Below are 19,567 nucleotides of genomic sequence, written 5' to 3'. Positions count from 1 at the left end.
TCTTGCTGTTACCCATTGCTAGCCATTGATGGCCCTTGAACAAACTTTCCTCTGCATACTGGAGACTGGTAGGTTTTTCTGACCTTTCTTTCAGGTTTTATTCTAGCAAAAGTGTGAAGTGGACTGCTTAAGCTATTACCTTTTGTAGCCCGGAATTCTGACATGCAGCTCCATATCATTAACTTTGCAGAGAATTACTTTTACCCCAATCAACGTCTCATAACTCAAATTCTCTAGTGGCTGACTGCGGATGACTTAACCATCAACTCTCTTGTCTTTACACACTATACTTGGACAATTATGCTGTATTTAGTGGCTGAAAATGTAACATCGTTTGTTAGCCTGTCCTTCCTATGTGCAGCGTAATTGTTTCCAGCTTATTCAGCGCTTATTGAATTAGTATTGAAAAGATCATTTCATGCTTGGTTAAGTGGTAAATCCAATTCATTTGCTACTGAGACAAAAGTAACAAATCTGACTTTTAACAGTGTTAATTGTAAGTAAAGAAGAAAGTAAAAGGAGTTAACAAACAAAGGTAAATTAGATTGTTCTTTGTTGGGCAACTGGCCTTTCACATGTCACCTGTAAGCTAATGCTCCTATTTTGTTAGGTTTTCTAAAATTATAAACTTGGAACATATCCACCCCAGATTAAGTGCTTGTAGATCTCATTGATCTCAGTGGGAGAATATGAGTCATGTGCTTGTTTCTTGCACAGAAAACAATACATACTAACAATTGCTTTGATCTGCATGAGTTACATGCTTTGATATTAAAATACATTATCAATAAAGTCACATTACCCCTGACCCCCCAAATAAGATGCCAGGCTGAGGTTTCTTGGCATTGAACTAGGGCCACTTTATTAACAACAACAACACAAAACAGCAGCAGGGCTAGATGGGGCCAGGGGGCTAGCCCCCCAGCGTGCGGGGGCCTAAAATTGGGGTCTACCTCCCCTGGGGCTCAAGGGCTGACTTGGGCTGCCACTGGTCTATCAATTGGGTATAGCCTGTCTACGTCACCCCCAAAGGGGGCAGGGGAGCTGGCCAGCTGGCTTCGCTGGGCAAACCATGCAAGCGTAGCCAGACCAGTCAGGGGGGTTTGCCAGCCTACCTCTTTGAGCCGGCTAGGCATCATGTGGGCGGTTCTGGCTCGCCCCCCTTGACCTTGCTGCCCTGGATGGGCACCGAGTTGCCTTACCTACCCCGCCCCGCACGCATCACGCCAAGTGACCGGAGGAAAGAGAACCTGTCAGAACCACACCTCCCAATAGAGCAGTCTGGGGTAGGCGAAAAAACTGACACCTACGGCCAATCAAGGTGCCAGCAAAAAATTCCTACCCGGCCCTGTGAGAGCGACCAGCTAATCTCAGACTGTGCAAAGGAAGGGTGGGTGGGGTTGCTGCTGCTCCCCGGACTGAGCTCCTGTGGGCGGGAATCGCCTGCGTGAGCTCAGCCCCCACCGCGCCAAACTGCGCGATCCAATGGGAGCCTGCCTCCTCAGCCTGCCCGCACGAGGTGGGGGCGGGGCAATGGCAGATAGCGCACACAGCTCTAATGGTCTTTACATGTAACAAACTTTCATAGCCTGTAAATCACCTGCTGTTTACAGAGAAAGCAAAGAAGCTGCAATATAATTTTTGTCTGTATACCGTATTCCCAAACTATAAAAATGTACCCTATCTGTACAGAAAAGTATTTAAATTGCCTACCTTCTATAAGCCTTTTCCCTGTTAATTTAATTAACTGTTTTCCAGCATCTTACAATCCAATCCTCTAATGATAGCACGTTCAGGGATTTCTGTATCTCGGTTATTTCAGTCTCTGCAGCTATAATTAGATTACAAACCATTTTCACCTCTGATTTTCTAACATTTTTATAATATCTGAAAAGTCTTAACAATGGGCCCATAGGCACTTGAAAGCATGTGCCATAATTGTTTTGTATGATTTGTGTAACTTAATTCTCAAACTTGTACGCAACATCAGGTTATCGCCAACTGCAAAGTCACCTTGCGCTGACCACAATTACAGCCACAGTCTGAAACATGTTGCACTCTGTTCAGTTTCTGTGCATTCATTTTCAGAATAAATGAAAGTTGAACACAGCAAGGTCCATTCAGTATGATTGGGTAAGAAATGATTATGAATGTGGTCCATCGTAACCCTTCATCAGGAGATACTTGGGTAGCAGAGAATTTCTGCGCAACTGGTTGCCACCATTTTATTTCCCCCAAATGCATTGGATGCAACATCAGTGTGCATTGTAGAGAAACCAAATGCACAAAAGGATGGCAGCCGAAAACTGATGACTTCTGCCACCACCACCATAGGCTGATGCAGTGTCTATGTAGCATTACAAATAAAATGGTAGCCATCAAGATGGAGGCAGCTGTACAGAGGACTTTTGCTGCCCGCTCTAGCTACAGGCAAGCTATAAAAGCAAAGAAACAGAAGAAAACAAGGAGCTAAACCAGAATATATGTATATATTACATTATATATACGTATATAATATATACATACATAAATTACATATAAGCAATTTTAAGATAACTCACCTTGAAATGGGTAAATATAAACAACTTAGATCTACACTTAAGAATGTAATACCCCAATCCTATAGGGGACTAACAGCAGCACAAACTCACAACCTGCTGCCATAGATTGCAGCAGGTCACTGCAAATGTTGAACCACTGTTGTGCGCTGCAGGACCACAGTGCAAATGGCTGGAGGCCCAGCCCACACACCAGTGGTTCATCTGGGCCACACCGGAGCAGGTAAGGTGGTGGCCATGCCTGAGCACAGGAGGAATAGTATGGGCAGGGGGCAGTTCAAGTATGGGGCAGTATGGGAGGGGTTGGACTGCAGCAGTCGTGCAGGTCAAGATCTTATGTTCTCTTTCCTGGCCCAACATACCCCCTGACTCTCCTTGGATTTGGTGGTTGGCAACCTTCAGTCTCGAAAGACTATGGTATAAACCTACAGCACCCGGTATTCCCAGGCGGTCTCCCATCCAAGTACTAACCAGGCCTGACCCTGCTTAGCTTCCAAGATCAAACAAGATCAGGCATCTGCAGGGTAACAGTTGCTGCATATAAATCCTTGGATTTACGCCACCTAAATAGCTGGCATAAGTCTGAGAAGACCCATTGGTAACCAGGTGGCTTATGGGTAGGTAGGTGAGACAGAGATAGTAATAGTCATGACATGGAATAAATAATAATAATGGCCCGAAAAATAAATGCAGTGAATAATTCCCCACAAGCAACGGATGAAATTCTGCATCAAATAGTATATAACATGATGGTATTATTCCTAAAAGCCATGATTTCAAGAATTTTGGTCACTAGGGTGTCACCCCCCCCGCCCCAATGTCTCATTGTCCTGTTTTGAGTTAAGGCAGTGGTTCTCAAACTTTAAACACTGGGACCCACTTTTTAGAATGACAATCTGTCCAGGACCCACCAGAAGTGATGTCATGGCTGGAAGTGACATCATCAAGCAAAATAAAATGATTACTGGGCTGGGGCATCTTCCTTATGAGGAAAGGCTACGGTGTTTGAGCCTCTTCAGCCTAGAAAAGAGATGCCGGGGAGGACATGATTGAGACATACAAAATTGGAGGGGGGGAGGATAAAGTGGATAGAGAAATGCTCTTTACACTCTCACATAACACCAGAACCAGGAGACATTCACTAAAACTGAGTGTTGGAAAGGTTAGGACAGACAAAAGAAAATATTTCTTTACTCAGCATGTGGTCAGTCTGTGGAACACCTTGCTGCAGGATGTGGTGACGGCATCTGGCCTGGATGCCTTTAAAAGGGGATTGGACAAGTTTCTGGAGGAAAAATCCATTATGAGTTACAAGCCATGATGTGTATGTGCAACTCCTGATTTCAGAAATGGGCTATGTCAGATGCAAGGGAGGGCTCCAGGATGCAGGTCTCTTGTTATCTGGTGTGCTCGCTGGGGCATTTGGTGGGCTGATGTGAGATACAGAAAGCTGGACTAGATGGGCCTATGGCCTGATGCAGTGGGGCTGTTCTTACGTTCTTATGTTATGTAATTAAAATAATTAAAGAAAAACAGATAATTAAATAAGGGGAAGCCAGCCCTGTTTCACCAAGTGAATTTTCTCTTAGCCTGCCTGCAATAGCACCCCCTCCCACAAAAAATCAGTGAGATTTTCAGCCCTCCGCAGTGCCACCTTACCACCTCAAGCCTCTGGTTTATTCCTGGGGGGCTGCTTTCATTGGATAGGAACCATTCTGGTGTCATTGGATTCCTCTCAGCCTGCCCTTTCCGACAAACTGACAAGTTCGCCTACTTATGAGTAAACATGCAATATGGCTCAGTTTCATTTTCCATAGGGTCCAATGCATTTTTTGGTTTCCAGTGTTTTGGCCATAACTTTTGATGGAAAGGAGATATTTCAATTTGTTTTTTTGCATTACATTCTGCTGGAAATTCCGCATCAAGTATATGGCTTGATGGGGTTACTCATAACCTTCACGGTGTTAGCTATGTTGGGGCATTTGTGGTGTTACACTCCCCCAAGGATGGTACCCGGGGCGAACAGCCCCCCTGCCCCCAGCTAGCTATGCCACTAGTCACAAGTACCCCCCCTTGCCTCCCTTAGCAGCACGATCCTGTGGATCGCGTTGCTGCCCTAAGCCCTTCCCCACAAAGAATTACTGAGGGAGTAATGCTCCCTGAAAGTTTGAGAACCATTGCTCTAGAACAGTGGTTCTCAAACTGTGGGTCGGGACCCACTTGGTGGGTCGCGATCCGATTTCTGGTGGGTCATGAGAAGCTAGCGGCAGCCATCTTTGAAGATGGCAAAAGACCTAGGAGGCACCATTTTGGAAGTGGGCAAAACCTGGGCTTTGCCATTTTAAGCTTCCCAGCATTGAGACATAACTAAGAGCAGCTTGCACATGTGCAAAGAAAGCAGCGTGCCACTTTTCCCCAGAAAGCGAGCTGCTGCCTTCCAGCTGGACCTCCCTCTGCACTCGGAGGCTTCCCTCAGGGGGTCCAATCGCCCAGTGCAGGCTTGGATTGCAGGCAAAGAAGGACCGGGAGAGACGTGGATGAGCCAGCCAGGCTTCTCCCCACCAGCCTTTGTCAGCTTGGCTGCCTTGACGGGATGGGCTGCCTTGGGGTTGCAAGACAGAGCAGCTCCCCCCCTGCAGCTGGACTGGGCTGGAGAGTTAGGTGGAGACCTGAACACAGGGCTTGGGTGAGTAGAGGCAGACCGGCGTGATCTCCCCCCTTGTGAGCCTGCCTTGAAAGCAGCATCACCGCCGCTACCACCGTACTGCCGTTCTTGTCCTCTGCATCACAGCCTCTCTCCCTCTCTGAAATCGCCTGGAAGCCGTGATCCTTTCCTGCCCTGGCTAGCACATCCTCTCTTTATATCTTTGCTGGGGTGAGGGGGGATCCCTGGCTGCCAAGAGAGCAGCTAGGAGGCGGGGGAGGAGGGAGTGCAAGCCTGGCATGTGGGGGGGGGAGCACCCAGGGAGACTGCTGCTCCCCCAGCCACTTCTCTGATGTGCACCCTTCCCCTCTTCTTACTTCTCTCTTAGGCTGCAATTCTGTCTACTCTTACCTGGGAGTAAGCCCCATTGCCAATAATGGGAGTCAATATTGAATAGACCTGCTTAGGCTTGGGGGAGATGAGGGGAAGTGTCCCTGCTGATCTTCCTTCTGAAGGGGATACTGCTGTTTTTATTTCCTTTATTGACAAAAGCTCAAGCTACTTCTTGTCTTGAGGTGCATGAGTAGGGTGCACTTGTTTCTGGCTAATGCTGTGCACAGTAGCAATAGCCACATCAATGTTTGTTAGTTTCAAGCACAATACAAGAAGTAGCTTGAGATTTTGTAAATAAAGACAGAAATAAAAACAGTAGTAAATAAATACACAGATATTTTGTTCCAGATGTTGTTTTATTTTTTGCTTGATAGCAATGGTAGTGAGGGCAGGGAGAACTGGAAGAAACTTCTGAGCTGGAATACTCTCTCTTGTCATTTACAGTTTGAGTTTCTAGGCAAGAACTTCCTGCTCGATGACATCACTTCCGGCTGACATCACAGTGATGTCGCTTCCTGCTTGATGATGTCACTTCCTGCCATGACATCACTTCCAGGTTGCTGACATCACTTCTGGTAGGTCCCAGACAAATTGTCATTCTCAGAAGTGGGTCCCAGGCTAAAAAGGGTGAGAACCACTGCTCTAGAACATTGATTCCCTCAATCTTTCCCCCAAGGAATTTATTAATTTCTCTCCTGTCTATTGTCAAGAAGATTATAAATAATTTTAATAAGCCTTTTGGAAGATCACAATCCTTTAACAGAGTTTCTCAAACATAATGTTTGAAAAAATGTTTGAATATTTAACTTTTGTAAAAAGTGTCTTATTTGAGGGGGGAAAAACCACAAGTTGTATTGTGCATTCACCGAGTCCCTGACTAATATAAGAGTACTTTGACTGATAAAGTCACATACTTTCAGAGCCCGTATTGTTCCCATTTTTGACAGAGCTAATTTCAAAACGGCCCAGTTTCACATTCCAATTGAAGTGTGTATTATATTATATAAAATGGAAGAGAATGGCGAAATACTTGGACTCCATTTCTGTTTGTTCCAAGTAATCCTTTTGGAGGATCACAATCCTTTAACACAGTTTCTCAAACATAATGTTTGGGGGAGGGGGGGAAATGACTATTTGTACAAAAGGGTCTTATTTGAGAGAGAAAAAGACTGAAAGGAACCTTCATATGTATTGTACATTCTCTGAGTCACTGACTGATATAAGATTATTTTGACTGATAAAGTCCCATATATTTTGACAGCCCATATTATTCCCATTTTTGACAGAGCTAATTTAGAAATGACCCAGTTTCACATTCCAGTTAAAGTGTGTATTATTGTATAAAATGGAAGTGAATGGCAAAATCCTTGAATTCCATTTCTGTTTATACTTGTTCCAAATCTTTAGAGCTGGTGATGTAAAGTTTGTTATCTGTTTTCTAAGACTGCAGAACAGTAGTCCTTCTTAGCCATAGAAGTGCTTGCCATACCAAGCACTGTATGTACAGCCATAACATATCATGCTCCTTGAGATTGTGACTTTAAAAACTCTTATTGTGAGCCAAACAGCCCAGTCCTAACTCCCTGTGCACCAGTGCAGCAGCTCTAATGCAGTGTCTGCTGTATTTTGCAAGGGGGAGGGAGTTTTGGCATCTGGAAGCCTTCTTGGTGTAAGGGAGGGGTGGGCAAGCTTTCAGCTTTAGGGATCCTGAACCTTTAGCAATTGTGTAGGAGAGGCAATTTCAGCAGGTACAACTGTGATATGACAAGCTGTTCCTGCTGAAATTCTCTCTCCTACACAATTGTTAAAGGTCCAGGATCCCTAAAGCTGCAAGTTTGCCCACCCCTGCTATAGGGGAACATATATTCCCTTTATCCAGGGCAGGGGTGTCCAAACATTTTGGCAGGAGGGCCACATCATCTCTCTGACACTGTGTCAGGGGCCGGGAAAGAAAGAATTAATTTACAATTTAAAATTTGAATAAATTTACATAAATGAATATATTAGGGAGGGAACATATGAATGAATGAAGGTCTTGGAATAGCTCAAGGCTTATAGAAGGCCTTACACAAAGCAAGGCCAGCCTTTCCTTCACTACCACTGCTGCATCACAGACATGAAACAGCAAGTAGTGGAGGGAGCCCTCGTCCCACAGCTCAGGTGAGAGGTTGAACAGTTGTCCTCATGCTGAGAGCAGTTCCATTGGGCCAGCACGGGCTCCAGAAAGTCTCCGGAGGGCCAGAGGCTCATTGGAGACTGGGGGCTCCCCGAGGGCCTGATTGGGAGCCTCCGAGGGCCACACGTGGCCCCCGGGCCAGGGTTTGGGCACCCCTGCTCCAGGGTAAACACATGCCGGGATCCCAGGTCTACTTGGACCTGCACTAGCGATATCACTGATGCAAGTCCACATGGACCCCGAGTTAGGGAATCAAAGCTGGGAAAGGGGTAAGAATTTGGCAGACACCACTGCCACCAAACCAGTCCCCTTCCCAGTCCTGCCCTCCTCCCCATGATCACCCCATTCCTGGTCGCAAGATTTGGTGGTAGCCACTAACTTACAGGCTTTGGTGAAAAAGGACTAGATAAATTCATAGGCCTGTCAGCAGCTAGCTATGAGCACAAAATGAAACCTCCATATTCAGTCTTATCTCTCTCTGAATAGATGTTAGAGCTAATAGGGGAAAGACAGCCCCTTTGTGATCTTATGTGCTTCCAGAGTTACTTGGCTGGTTGCTGGTGCAAACCATATGCTGAATGAGACCACCTTTTGTCTGAGCCCGCAAAGCCTGTATGCTCTTACGCAGTCACAAAACCTTGAATGATCACCCTGTGCACCACATATACAGAAAATATTTCTCTTTTCCCAGATTCATCTTCCACTCCGATTTCTTCCCAAAAGCACAAAGATACCTGTCAAATTCATTGTCCCTTCCACTAACTGTTTTCAAAACATACATTTCTCAGGGGGAGGGAGCCATGCTCATGGAGAACCCAGACATTGCCACAGGTGCTGGGCAAGACATTACTGCACCTCCTCCTCCACCAAAACCATCACACCAAAAAGGTGGAACACAAGACAAAAGCACGGAGTTGGAACCTGCCGTGCACTCTTCAGATATCCCTGTGGAGGAGCCAGCCTGCAGCTATCCTGATGCCCCTTCCATCATGAAGAACATAGGAGGCATCTGTGCTGTTTGATGCTGTCTGTGGAGACGTTCAGGGAACAAATACTGTGAATCCCACTTGTGCAAGAGCAGAGGCCTGCGCCTCGGAACATTTTGATTTGGTCCTAATAATCCCGCCTTCTGCCTTAAGGGCTGCCCGTCCCTCCCACAGCACTGATTGCTGGGCATTTTTCTTTGCCTGTAAGCGGTTTGACATCTTGTGTACAGTGAATGAGGAGGTGCTTGTAAAGGAAGAGCTTTCTGTGATGCTCAGTGGCCGTTATTGTGTGCATTTCCCAAGGTTCCGTGAGCAGAATATTCCTCTCTTCTTCGTAACGGCGTGGGTGTCTCATACAATGTTGTGTAACATGCATCAGGGGAAAGTTCCAGTGTAATTGCTCTGGATGAAAGCAATAGAAACCTTTGTTCAATTCGATACGGAGCTTCCTTGCAGTAAGTGTTCCAACTGTCCGTTCCTTCATCTCCTGCTCACTATTCCACTCAGACCAGAGATCTTTCTGCTCCTTGTAGCATCCCCACCTCTCTTTTCTATTCTACTTCAAAGTGTCTGTCACAAGATCAAATAAGGGGGAGCTTGAGAAATTCTGGGTAAAGAAGGAATAAGCTGGTGAACCTGGAATGATTGTGGGCCTCAGTACTTTTCCGTTTTTGAATAACAGCAAAGCTTTTACTTGCTAGTGAGTTTATCTGATTCCTCTCCACTGAAGGACGACTAGCAACGTGGGTGACTCTTGCCACACTAGATGCCTCCTCCTTTACTTGGTGCTCTATGGCCAAATCCTCAAGCTCCTCAGGACCAATGCTGAGGCACATCTGAAGCATATGAGGTGCATCTGAGCCTCAATGCTACGTGGAGGGCTGGCTGGCACGACAGCAGTAGGTAGCTTCAGGGTGGGAGAAGGTAGGGAGTGGGTGGAATGGGGTGGGGGGAGGGGAGGGGGGAGCAACCAGTGGGAAGGGGTTGGGAGCTGTGGAGCTGTGCTCTATGTCAGGCCAAAAGGCAAAATAGCTGATACAAAATAGCCAGCGCAGACTTGTGCAACCCAAGGAGGAGACTCCCAGCCTGGGTACAGTGGTAGCCGATTTGGGTTGCTGGTCCAGAATTGGGCAGCTGGTCCAGTGATCTTGAACCCTTTTCTTTCCTGCAAGTTACCACAACTCTACAATTGAGGCATTGCAACCCCATTGGCATCCTGACCCCAACATTGAAGAACATTCTACTATACCTATACTACTTGGGCATCTTGCACAGATTTGTCATTCATATAAATGCATCTTCCATTGCAATCCTACAATCTTCCATCCAGATCCACCTGTCTATGCATCTATACAATACAGGTCCAGCCTTGTTGTACACGAATTTTTTATACACAGATTTGACTCAACAGGAATGGCCCCTGCAAATGAGAAGGAATGTGCTGATCCCTGGAGAAGGGGAAAATGCACCCCTTTAAAATCAGTTTAAAAAACTGAACAGTCCTCTAACAATAGCCTCCCTAATGAGAGAGAGAGAGAGCGCAGCTGGCTGACAATCCATCAATCCTTATCTTTCCAGCAGACCTCTCCCTTCCCCCTGAGTAAAAGAAAGGTGATCACTTTGCATTGGTGAAGGGAGGGACTGAGTGAAGCGCCTTTCTAAGCCCTTGGAGGATGACTGATTGATGGATTGTCTTCTTATTGACTCTTATATTACTTCACAAAGGTCAGCAAGACTGTTTTTAAATCACCAGAGCAAAGAAACTTTAAATTAATTTGCTATAGTGTGTTTTTTGCCATCCACTTGAGTGGTTGGAACAAATAATGAGGCTCAACCTGTATAGTCTTATGATTATATCATTGTTCACTTCAAGGCCCAAATAGCATTGTAAAATACAACAAACACTCTCCATTCTTCCCAGCAATCTAGTTCTTTTCCTTCCCCTCTTTAATATGAAGGAAACATGCTTACTTATTTTAAGTAGTCATAAACTGATAGTAGGAATTATGTATTTTATTTAAAACCTGGCAGTCAGTACTTTTGCTGCTGCTGAGAAATACCAAAAAAACATCAGCCTTAGAGTGGTCTTTAATAGCACTGCTTGCATTTTGGTGATGTGAATGAGTGGATGGGAAGACATGCTTGACGCGTATATCTTGGCAGCATCTGAATGGTGGCTACAAACATGTATCCTGCCAACCATTTGTGTAAAGTCAGCCACATAATTGGCTCCACCAGACACACATTTTTAAAAATGTTTTGATAGAGACTCAAAGAAGGAAGAAATAAGGCAAAATCCATCCTTCAAAGTTAAGCACTTTGAAGTAATATTGATTTTAATGGGTGAACTTAACCACATGCATAAGGCTCCCCTATTACAATAAATGAGACCCAGCTTAAGCCATTTCGGTCCAGTGTTGCATATATGCAAAAGGGACCAAATGTGTACACGTGTGGACTGTGCAAAAATGGGTTAACTCCACCTGCATGCATTCTGTTAGGTTTAAGTTCTTACTTTCTTTTTTTTTAAGTTGAACTATCCTGAACCTACATTAGCAGGGCAGATCAGAAATCCGTGTTTAGTAAGATAGCAGTAAACCTAGACTGCTGAACAGAATTCAGGATGGAAACTATTTCTGGATGGAAAGTATGGAAACCAGAGTAGGGCTCAGATGGGACTGGAGGAAAAGGAACAGTTATGTTTTGGAGAAAAGGTTAATATGTGGATAGGACATTGACATTTGACTTTCTCCCACACATGCACACGCGCATAGAGTGAACAATAGTCCAATTCTTGGTCTTTTTACAATGGTAGATCTTCTGTTCTGCCATCATAAATGGTGCAGGACTGCTGAAAATGGCATGCCACTTCTGAGCAGCTCCATGCACCCACCACTGTTGGACTCTGCCTGTGCCAGAGCAGGTAAGGTGGCAGTAGAGGCAGGCCATGGGTGGAGAGAGGTGGGGAGAGGGAGGGAAGGAGTACAGGTCCAGCCTATTTATACACAGATCTTTTATATACGGATTTGACTCAACAGAAATGGCCCCTGCAAATGAGAAGGAATGTGCTGATCCCTGGAGAAGGGGAAAAATGCATCCCTTTAAAATCACAGTTCAAAACAAAAACAAAAACGGCTTTTCTTACTGTTGTAGAGAGTCAGTCATGCAAGCCATCATTCCATTTTTCAACTGAGTCAGGCAAAGGCAGGGGGTCCTTTGCATTTCTAATCACTGACTGACTCACTACAACAGTAAGAAAAGCTGTTTTTAAACCACAATTGTAATGAGACACACTTTTAAATTTTTTTAAACTGCTTTTATTTAACACATTTTAGGGCATCAGCAGGGAGTCCCAGAATCAAACCCCCATGGATGTTGAGGCAAGACCTTACTCCATTAGGAGCAATGGAGGGGCTAGAAACCTAGAAGTGGGGCTTTAAATCTATTTTCTCCTGTTTTTTTATCCACTTATTTTTTTTTTTATTCACTAGGGATTCCAGAATGGAATCCCAATGGATAACTAGGGATGACCTGTAGTTTGGAACTGGAGAGGGTGGATTCCAGTGTCAGCAGCATGCTTCAGGATGCTATCCCCTTTTTGCACTCAACACACCCCCTCCTCTCCTTGTACTTAACGGCTGCAAAATAGCCGGTGTGCATCTGAGAAGACCCTTAGGTGCCAAGGCAGACTACTGGGAGGTAAGCAAAAATAGTGTTTTACTTATCTCTCACTGGCCCTCTGGTCACTCCTACCTGTAAATTCACAGGCTCGTACAGCCTATTACTTGCCTAGGGCACACAGCTAAACACAAACAGCCTACTAGGAAAGGACTGAATGGCCTCTTGGCTATGAACAGCTCCACAGGCAATACTGGCCCTAACTTTAAGGAACCCAGTAAAAGCTGTAAAACTTAACCCAAAAAGTACAGTGCCCAAGTAGCAAGACTGAATTTAGAATGGCAACAGTTCCTGAAACTTACAAAAAAAAAAATACAAGCTTATAGCTTAAGTATATTTATTAAGAACTAAACAGTGATGGTTACATCCATTTATAAAAGACCAATAGAGATTTAACAGACATACACATTTAAAACTATAAAGCTTTACTCCTGAGTCTATCACTTACAAGGTAGTTAGCTCTAACAGCATTGCTAATTCACCTGTCCAAAGCATGAAGATAAGAAGCATCTTCCAAACCATCTGTCCAAAGCAGAGAAGATGCTCTGATCTGAAGATGATGTTGTGCTTTCTGCCTCCCCTACATGGTATCTTTATGCCCCTAACTTGATCGATCATTCAATCAGGAGGCAGGCCTGAAAGTTCCTGACTGAGTGGTGTAATGAGGTCACTGTCTTAAGGTCACTAAAAAGGTCAAACCACTTAGCCCAAATGGTGGGTCATCAGCTGAATGGAATCTTCTTGATCGTAGCAACCTCACACCTTCAGCTGGACACAACCCTCACCATTGCAATGTTCTTGCACCTTCAGCTAGATGGAATCTTCTTCATTTACACCAGCAGCGACCTGCCATTGAACAAAAGGGGCAAATGCCCTGAGCGGAGAGACTTGTGCACCTCTAGGACTGCGCGGGAAGCCTCCTGAGGCACCTGATGTAGTTGGAAACTGAGCTTCTGGAAGACCTGCGGGGAAGCCGCAGAATGCATCCCTAGTTGGTCCAGGGGTTGTGCATGGTTTCATCGCAATCCAGTTATGTGGGGGGTCAGCTTTGTGTGGGGGTATAATTGCAGACTTTTGCCCAGGAATGCTGCAGGAGCAGGTTTGCCACTGGTTTGCACCTTCGGCTAGATGGAATGTCCAGTGTCTGCACTTTCCCTGACCTCTGTCCACCTGCTGGCACTTAGCAACTTCAGATCTTTTTCTCAAAATGGAGACCACTCCACAAAATGGTCCAACCATGGCCTAGTCTTCTTTGGTTCTGTACACCCCCCTCCCCACCACAACTTGCAGCATGTGCTCAACTGGCTGCATGCTATGGACTGGCAGGGGATCAGATTGGTCTGTAAATCTGTCTTCAGATTTTCTGCCTCTTGGGAGTTGTCTGATGATGGAACAGATAATCCCTTTTTCTATTGCTGGGTTTAGGTTGAGAACCCAGCAATAGAAAAAGAGACCTTCCTTCAGAGACCTTCCTTCAAGGCCTTTTTAGTGAGGAGCTCCAACTTGTCCACTTCCTTCCCTCTTTGTTACTTGAAGCAATTTTCTCCTCAGCCAAACTCTCTTCCACTAACAGAGCTGGACTGGAATAAGATTTAAGTGTTGAGTACTAGGAGGTAGTATGAGGAAAGGGGGAGCATTCAGATCCCCACACCTGCAAGTGTACTTAGGAGTCTCAGTAGAAAGTCCTAATTAATTTATGTATGTTATTTGTTTAAACCAATTGTAACCTATGCAATCTCATGATATTTCAGTTTGAATGAATAAAGGGAAATTTGTTTTTAGCATGAGTAACTCTCCGCCCCAAAATAGCCTCTCTCTTTCAGTCCCATGTTAGCAGTACTTCGATGTGTCCAGAATTGTTTCTGCAAGTCAGCAAGCTGCAAATTTAATTCCTTGAAGTGTGAATTGTGGGGGAGGGGGGAAAGGTCCATGCTGAAAATCTACCTCAGTTTCCTGTTCAGGACTGCTTCACGCAAGGATAAGAACATAAGAACAGCCCCACTGGATCAGGCCATAGGCCCATCTAGTCCAGCTTCCTCTATCTCACAGCATCCCCACCAAGGATGATTTTTGTTTTCAAGTGCTCTGCTATGCAAACCATTTCTGTGGTATTGGTCTTTAAACTATAGCATGGGCAAGGAATGTCTTGCTTGCATTGCTTACTTGTTAGAATTTCATCTTTATCAAGTGCCAGCATGAAGAGGTTGCCAAAAATTTATATTGTTTTTTTCTGAACTGGGTGGATCCCTGAAACTGAAGTCTGAAAAGTACAGTTCATTCACGATACACAGAGTTGCTTTCTTTCATCGGTCTTTCTTATGTATGTCCTCTATATTTTCTTTGGCTGTACCTTGAACAGTCCTCCAGTCTGTTAGGCTGCCGTGCAGTTGTTTCTGTGTTTTATGCTCTTGGTGACTACTCACCTCTGGGAGTGTAATCCCTGAAAATACATGATCATCTGATACCTTGTCATTGTTTCCCCACACGTACAGAATTGTGGGGGCACCTAAAAATCTGGACAAGATTCAGCCCATGAGTTTGGAGGCTCCATGGATGTAAAAGAACCTGAGGACTGGGTGTGCGGCAACAAAGGGGAGGAAGGCAAATTGGGTCTGGGAAGGGACAGCTTTGATGGCCAATTAATCATAGCCCCCTTCCCGGACCTGATTCCATGGTGCAGGTCCCATGTGGACCTTCACCAGCAAATTTGCTTGCACAGGTCCACATAAACGCCTCCACACTGTGGAGGCGTACCCCCAGGTGAAGGAATTAATGTTCCCTTAGCCAGAGGAAACTGCCAAAGCTGCCCTCTGCCCAGCAGGATGCAGTGGTAGCCATTTTGTCATTGCTGTATTGATGGGGGGAATAGGATTGGTCCAATAGTTGTGTGCCTATACTTTTTGGTCCTTATGTAGGGGATTCTCTTTTATTATTCCTCCTTCTTTAGGAGGAGCAGGGCAGGAGGTCTTTAGGGCAGGAGGTCTGGTCTAGAGGGTAGAGCGTCCGTTAGCCCGAAGATAACATCAGAAGGTCGCCAGTTTGAGGCCACTGGCACCTGAATGGCAAGACCTTGAAGCAGCTGACAAGCTCAGCTGAGTGATTCCACCTGCTCTTGGTGTGAGCAAGAAGCGTCTTGGCTGCCCTCCATGTGAGAGATGGAGCTGCTTGTCAGCCTGCATGGGAGAACTGGAGGCCAGACCAAACCAGGAAGATCCATTCTGAAATGTTGTTGGTTCTTGAAAGAGAGAACCTCTATGTTTGTAAAAATCCCCTTGAGGGATTTAGAAATGCCTGCCTGTGTAAACCGCCTTGAATAAAGTCAGAGGAGCAATCCGATGACCAGAAAGGCGGTATATAAATACCTAGTTGTTGTTGTTATTCTTTAACAGAAGTTGATTCTGACTTTACTCATTTACTGTAGTCAACTACAAAAACTTAAACAATAAAGAGCCTAATTTTGCTTCACTCTTCCCTTTTCATGGGTGAATGTGTATTTTGTAGTGCAGTATACTCAACCTAAGCACAAAACATAACGCGGTCCTTGGCCCTTATTGAACACAATAGTCTTTATGATATTCCATCATTTCTAAAGGTCCCAGTCCTATCCCCTCTTCCAACACCAATGCAGCTGTGTCTGTGCTGCATCCTGTAGTGGGGGGACAGTCATGAAGGCCTCCTCAGTGGAATGTTTGTTCCCTCACCCCAGGGCTGCATTGATGCTATAAAGTTGAATAGGTTTGGGCCCTCAGTTACCTTCTGCACATCAGCCAAATTACTGGAATGTAAGCTCTGTTGATTGTATGCTTAGGATTGCATCCTAGGAATGAGAATTGGTTTTTCTCCATTGAATGGCTACAGCCTCCTGGTCCTGTCCCAAGCTTTCAATTCACATTGCTGACATTTGCATTATGCGCATGCATGTGTATTCCTCTGCCTCCCTTTTCCTGTCTTTGATTGACACTTGCGGAGAACAAAACAAGAATGTGTAATGATTTGGGGGGGTGTGTGTGTTTTTAACTTGATGTTAAGTAACTGTGGCACCGCTGATGTGTTTGTCTTTGTTGTTATTCTTGGCATCACCCATGGCTGACATGGGAGTACGACTTGCACTGAGGTGTCTTTAATTGCAGGCACTCTTCTAAAGATATTACCACACCTGACAGGTTTGCTGATACATTGTTTTTTTCCAATTGCCTTTTAGGGAGTTTGTTCTCCCTCTTTAGCCGGTTCTGTCTCATTTTCTTGAACTCTCAATCTGTGGGCAAACCTTAATGCTTCAGATTAGCATAGAGTTGTGCACTGAACTGAGACATGTGATCTGAAGGACCCTGCATTCCTCATTACATGGGGGAATCTCTCCTTGAGTACAGTGTTTGCTGCTGCCGACACACACTGTACTTCTGGTCATCAGGGGGCTGGAGCACATTTTGGAGGAGCTTGCCATGAGGCACTCACAGACCCCAACCACGCATTTCTCTACTACAGACTGATTGTCTGCATAGGGCTTGAGAGATGGTTTGACATTCTATACATCAGAGGTTCTCAAACTTTGAGGGAGCTTTACTCCTTCAGTAAGTTCTTGCGGGGGAGGGGCTAGGGCAGCCACGCGATCCCCAGGATCGCATCGCTAAGGGGGGGGCAAGGGGGGTGCTTTGCACTTACTTCAAGAAGGCAGGGCTGCAGGAGGTGCAGGGAGCCCTGTGCAGCCCTGCACAGTGCTCCCCGAGGCTTGGTATGTTCACTAAAAGCAGACGCAAAGCACCTCCTGCAAAATGGAAGTGCTTTGCGCCTGCTTTTAGCAAACGTTCCAAGTCATGTCCCTTAAAGGGATGTAGCGAACATTCCAAAAATGTCCCTTAAAGGGTCAGGGGAAGCGTTACACAAACTGGTGGGTCGCGGCCCACCAGTTTGAGAACTACTGCTATACATATTTACCTGGAAAGAAGCCCACTCAATACTGTGGATTCTACTCTTGAGTAGATATACACTGAATTTCTCTGTGCATGGCTAAAATTGTATGCAGACTTAGGAGTAATCGCCATTGAACTTGTGGAACCCTCTATCAGAGAAAAACATGCTTAGGATTGCTCTGCGCAAGTGCTTGCTAGGAAGTCCCTTGTTCAAATCTCATCTCAGATGAGAACTCACTAGGTAGCTCTTAGCGACCCAACATCTTTCTGCTTTTCCCATGTGTGATATGGGGGTAATAAAACTAATTCTACTCATAATCTGCCCTAGAGAACTTTTTGCAAGGATTAATGAGATCTTATGTGCGAAGCACTTTGCATTCTTAAAGAACACTATACAAACAGCTAAGAATTATTTTGTATAATGTGCTCTTTCCTGCCAGCATTTTTTCAAGCGTAAAGTTGCCTCTGATTGAAATGCTGAGCTCCCAATGCCTGGATTTCCAGCACAGAGTCCGTGGGGAGCTGTGTGTGGCTCCCTTGGTGCTTGAAATCACTCTTGTGGGGGTTTTGCTAATTCCATATGTACAGAGCAAATGGTGCAGCTCCTGTTGATTGTAATGAGTGGGAGTGATACTGAAACAGTAATTATTATTGCCGGTTATCCCTGTTGACTGGCTCACCTTAGATTCATTTTCTGTGATCTTTAAATGAAAATGAGGTTCTTATATTGTTATTTTTCATTACATACTAGTGAGCAGCTCGGTGGAGAAAAATGTGCTTACTGTTGTCAGACCGTTCAGTAGGAGTGTATTTCTCCAGAACACTTTAAGCATTAGGTAAATTTTCTAGCAATCAAATATGCTAATGGAAGTTCCTCATTAACACACCTTCAGGAGAGCCACTATAGATCTAAATGAATTCATAAATAAATTTGAAAGTTAGCAACTTTAATTAGGTACACTTTCGTCCTAACATTATCGTCAATGGGGCAATTACCTGATGGTTCAAGCAAAGAGCAGGCCAGAGAATATGAGGGGAAGAGCATGGGAAGGATTAAAATCCCAACAACTATACTCAGCTCATTTCCTTCAGTGTTAATTCAAAAATGAAGAAATGAAGACAGTATCACTTCAGACCAATGGGGGGGAGAACTGCATTGCATCTTTCAATTCATACCCATGCAAAATAAATAGCCCTTTGCACAGGGAAAGCTAGCATGTCAGAAGAACTGTGTGGTGGGAGCAGTGTTGTCCTCCTGACCAAGATCAAAACATGAGATCAGAGGGGGGGATTACTCTCTGCCCCACCACTGAGGCTGATATAACCAGAACTGCCACTGATACTTTTGAAAGGATACAGCCAACCTCATCAAGGTCCCTCCTGTGAGAATTATAACCAGCATCAGATCATCTGATGGTGGTCTCCCATCAAGTGAAAGGTTGGAGATTGTTGGGATGTTTCAAGGGTGGAAGATCTATATATGGAAGCTCATCCCTCCTATAATTAAAAACTTCATTCAGGTATGTTTGTAAGCTTCCTTGAAAGCTGCAGTGGTGGAAAGGTGAGATATAAATCTGTCAACATGAGTAGAAGGGTTTTATTCTCCATGGGAAAGAATTCAAATATATATCCCACACCTACAGTCTGAAGTGGTATAGTCCAGATACTGCTGTTTGTGTGCATTCACACTGTCCCAGGAGAAGTGAATTGGCTTCAAGGTAGATTTCCACAAAAGGGTCATTAAACCCATTTCTGCCCAGCCCACAGGCATACTTATTTGATCCCTGTTGCTTATATGCAACATTGGGCAGAAATGTCTTAAAGTGAACCTATCAGTGACTGGAGACTTTTGTGTATTAAGGACAAACATAGCAATCCAACATGATAGTGAAGAGCTATGGGAATGATTCTAAATAGTTCTGTCACCTTTGATGTGAAACCATTGCTGGGGTGCTTGTGACTTCAGTCTTAATGGATAGTCATGATTAGCCAGTCCATTATACACCAGCTGCCAGCATATTATGCGCTGAAATGGTTTAGCAATACAAAAAAACTCTGATGATAGGGCAGTAATGGCAACATAGCTAAAACACATTATGCCTAATGGTGCAGTGAAATGGAAGGGAAGCCTGTTTGTGAACACCTACTGGAATGCAGCCATCATTTCTTCAATCATGGAAACTGTCACCAGACTTCTTATTAGGCTTGTTATCATTACAGTA

General features: G+C 44.9%; 1 protein-coding gene and 1 pseudogene across 1 annotated transcript in view; one reads left to right on the top strand and one right to left on the bottom strand.

The window, feature by feature from the left end:
* Positions 1-19,567, top strand: part of CA10 (carbonic anhydrase 10) — a 365,626-nt gene that overhangs the window by 177,014 nt on the left and 169,045 nt on the right. The window lies entirely within an intron of this gene.
* Positions 2,981-3,100, bottom strand: LOC136642740 (5S ribosomal RNA; annotated as a pseudogene).

This window comes from Tiliqua scincoides, chromosome 2, assembly GCF_035046505.1.
Source record: "Tiliqua scincoides isolate rTilSci1 chromosome 2, rTilSci1.hap2, whole genome shotgun sequence".
In the NCBI taxonomy this organism is placed as follows: domain Eukaryota; kingdom Metazoa; phylum Chordata; class Lepidosauria; order Squamata; family Scincidae; genus Tiliqua; species Tiliqua scincoides.
This window is presented reverse-complemented; position numbering and strand designations above follow the sequence as displayed.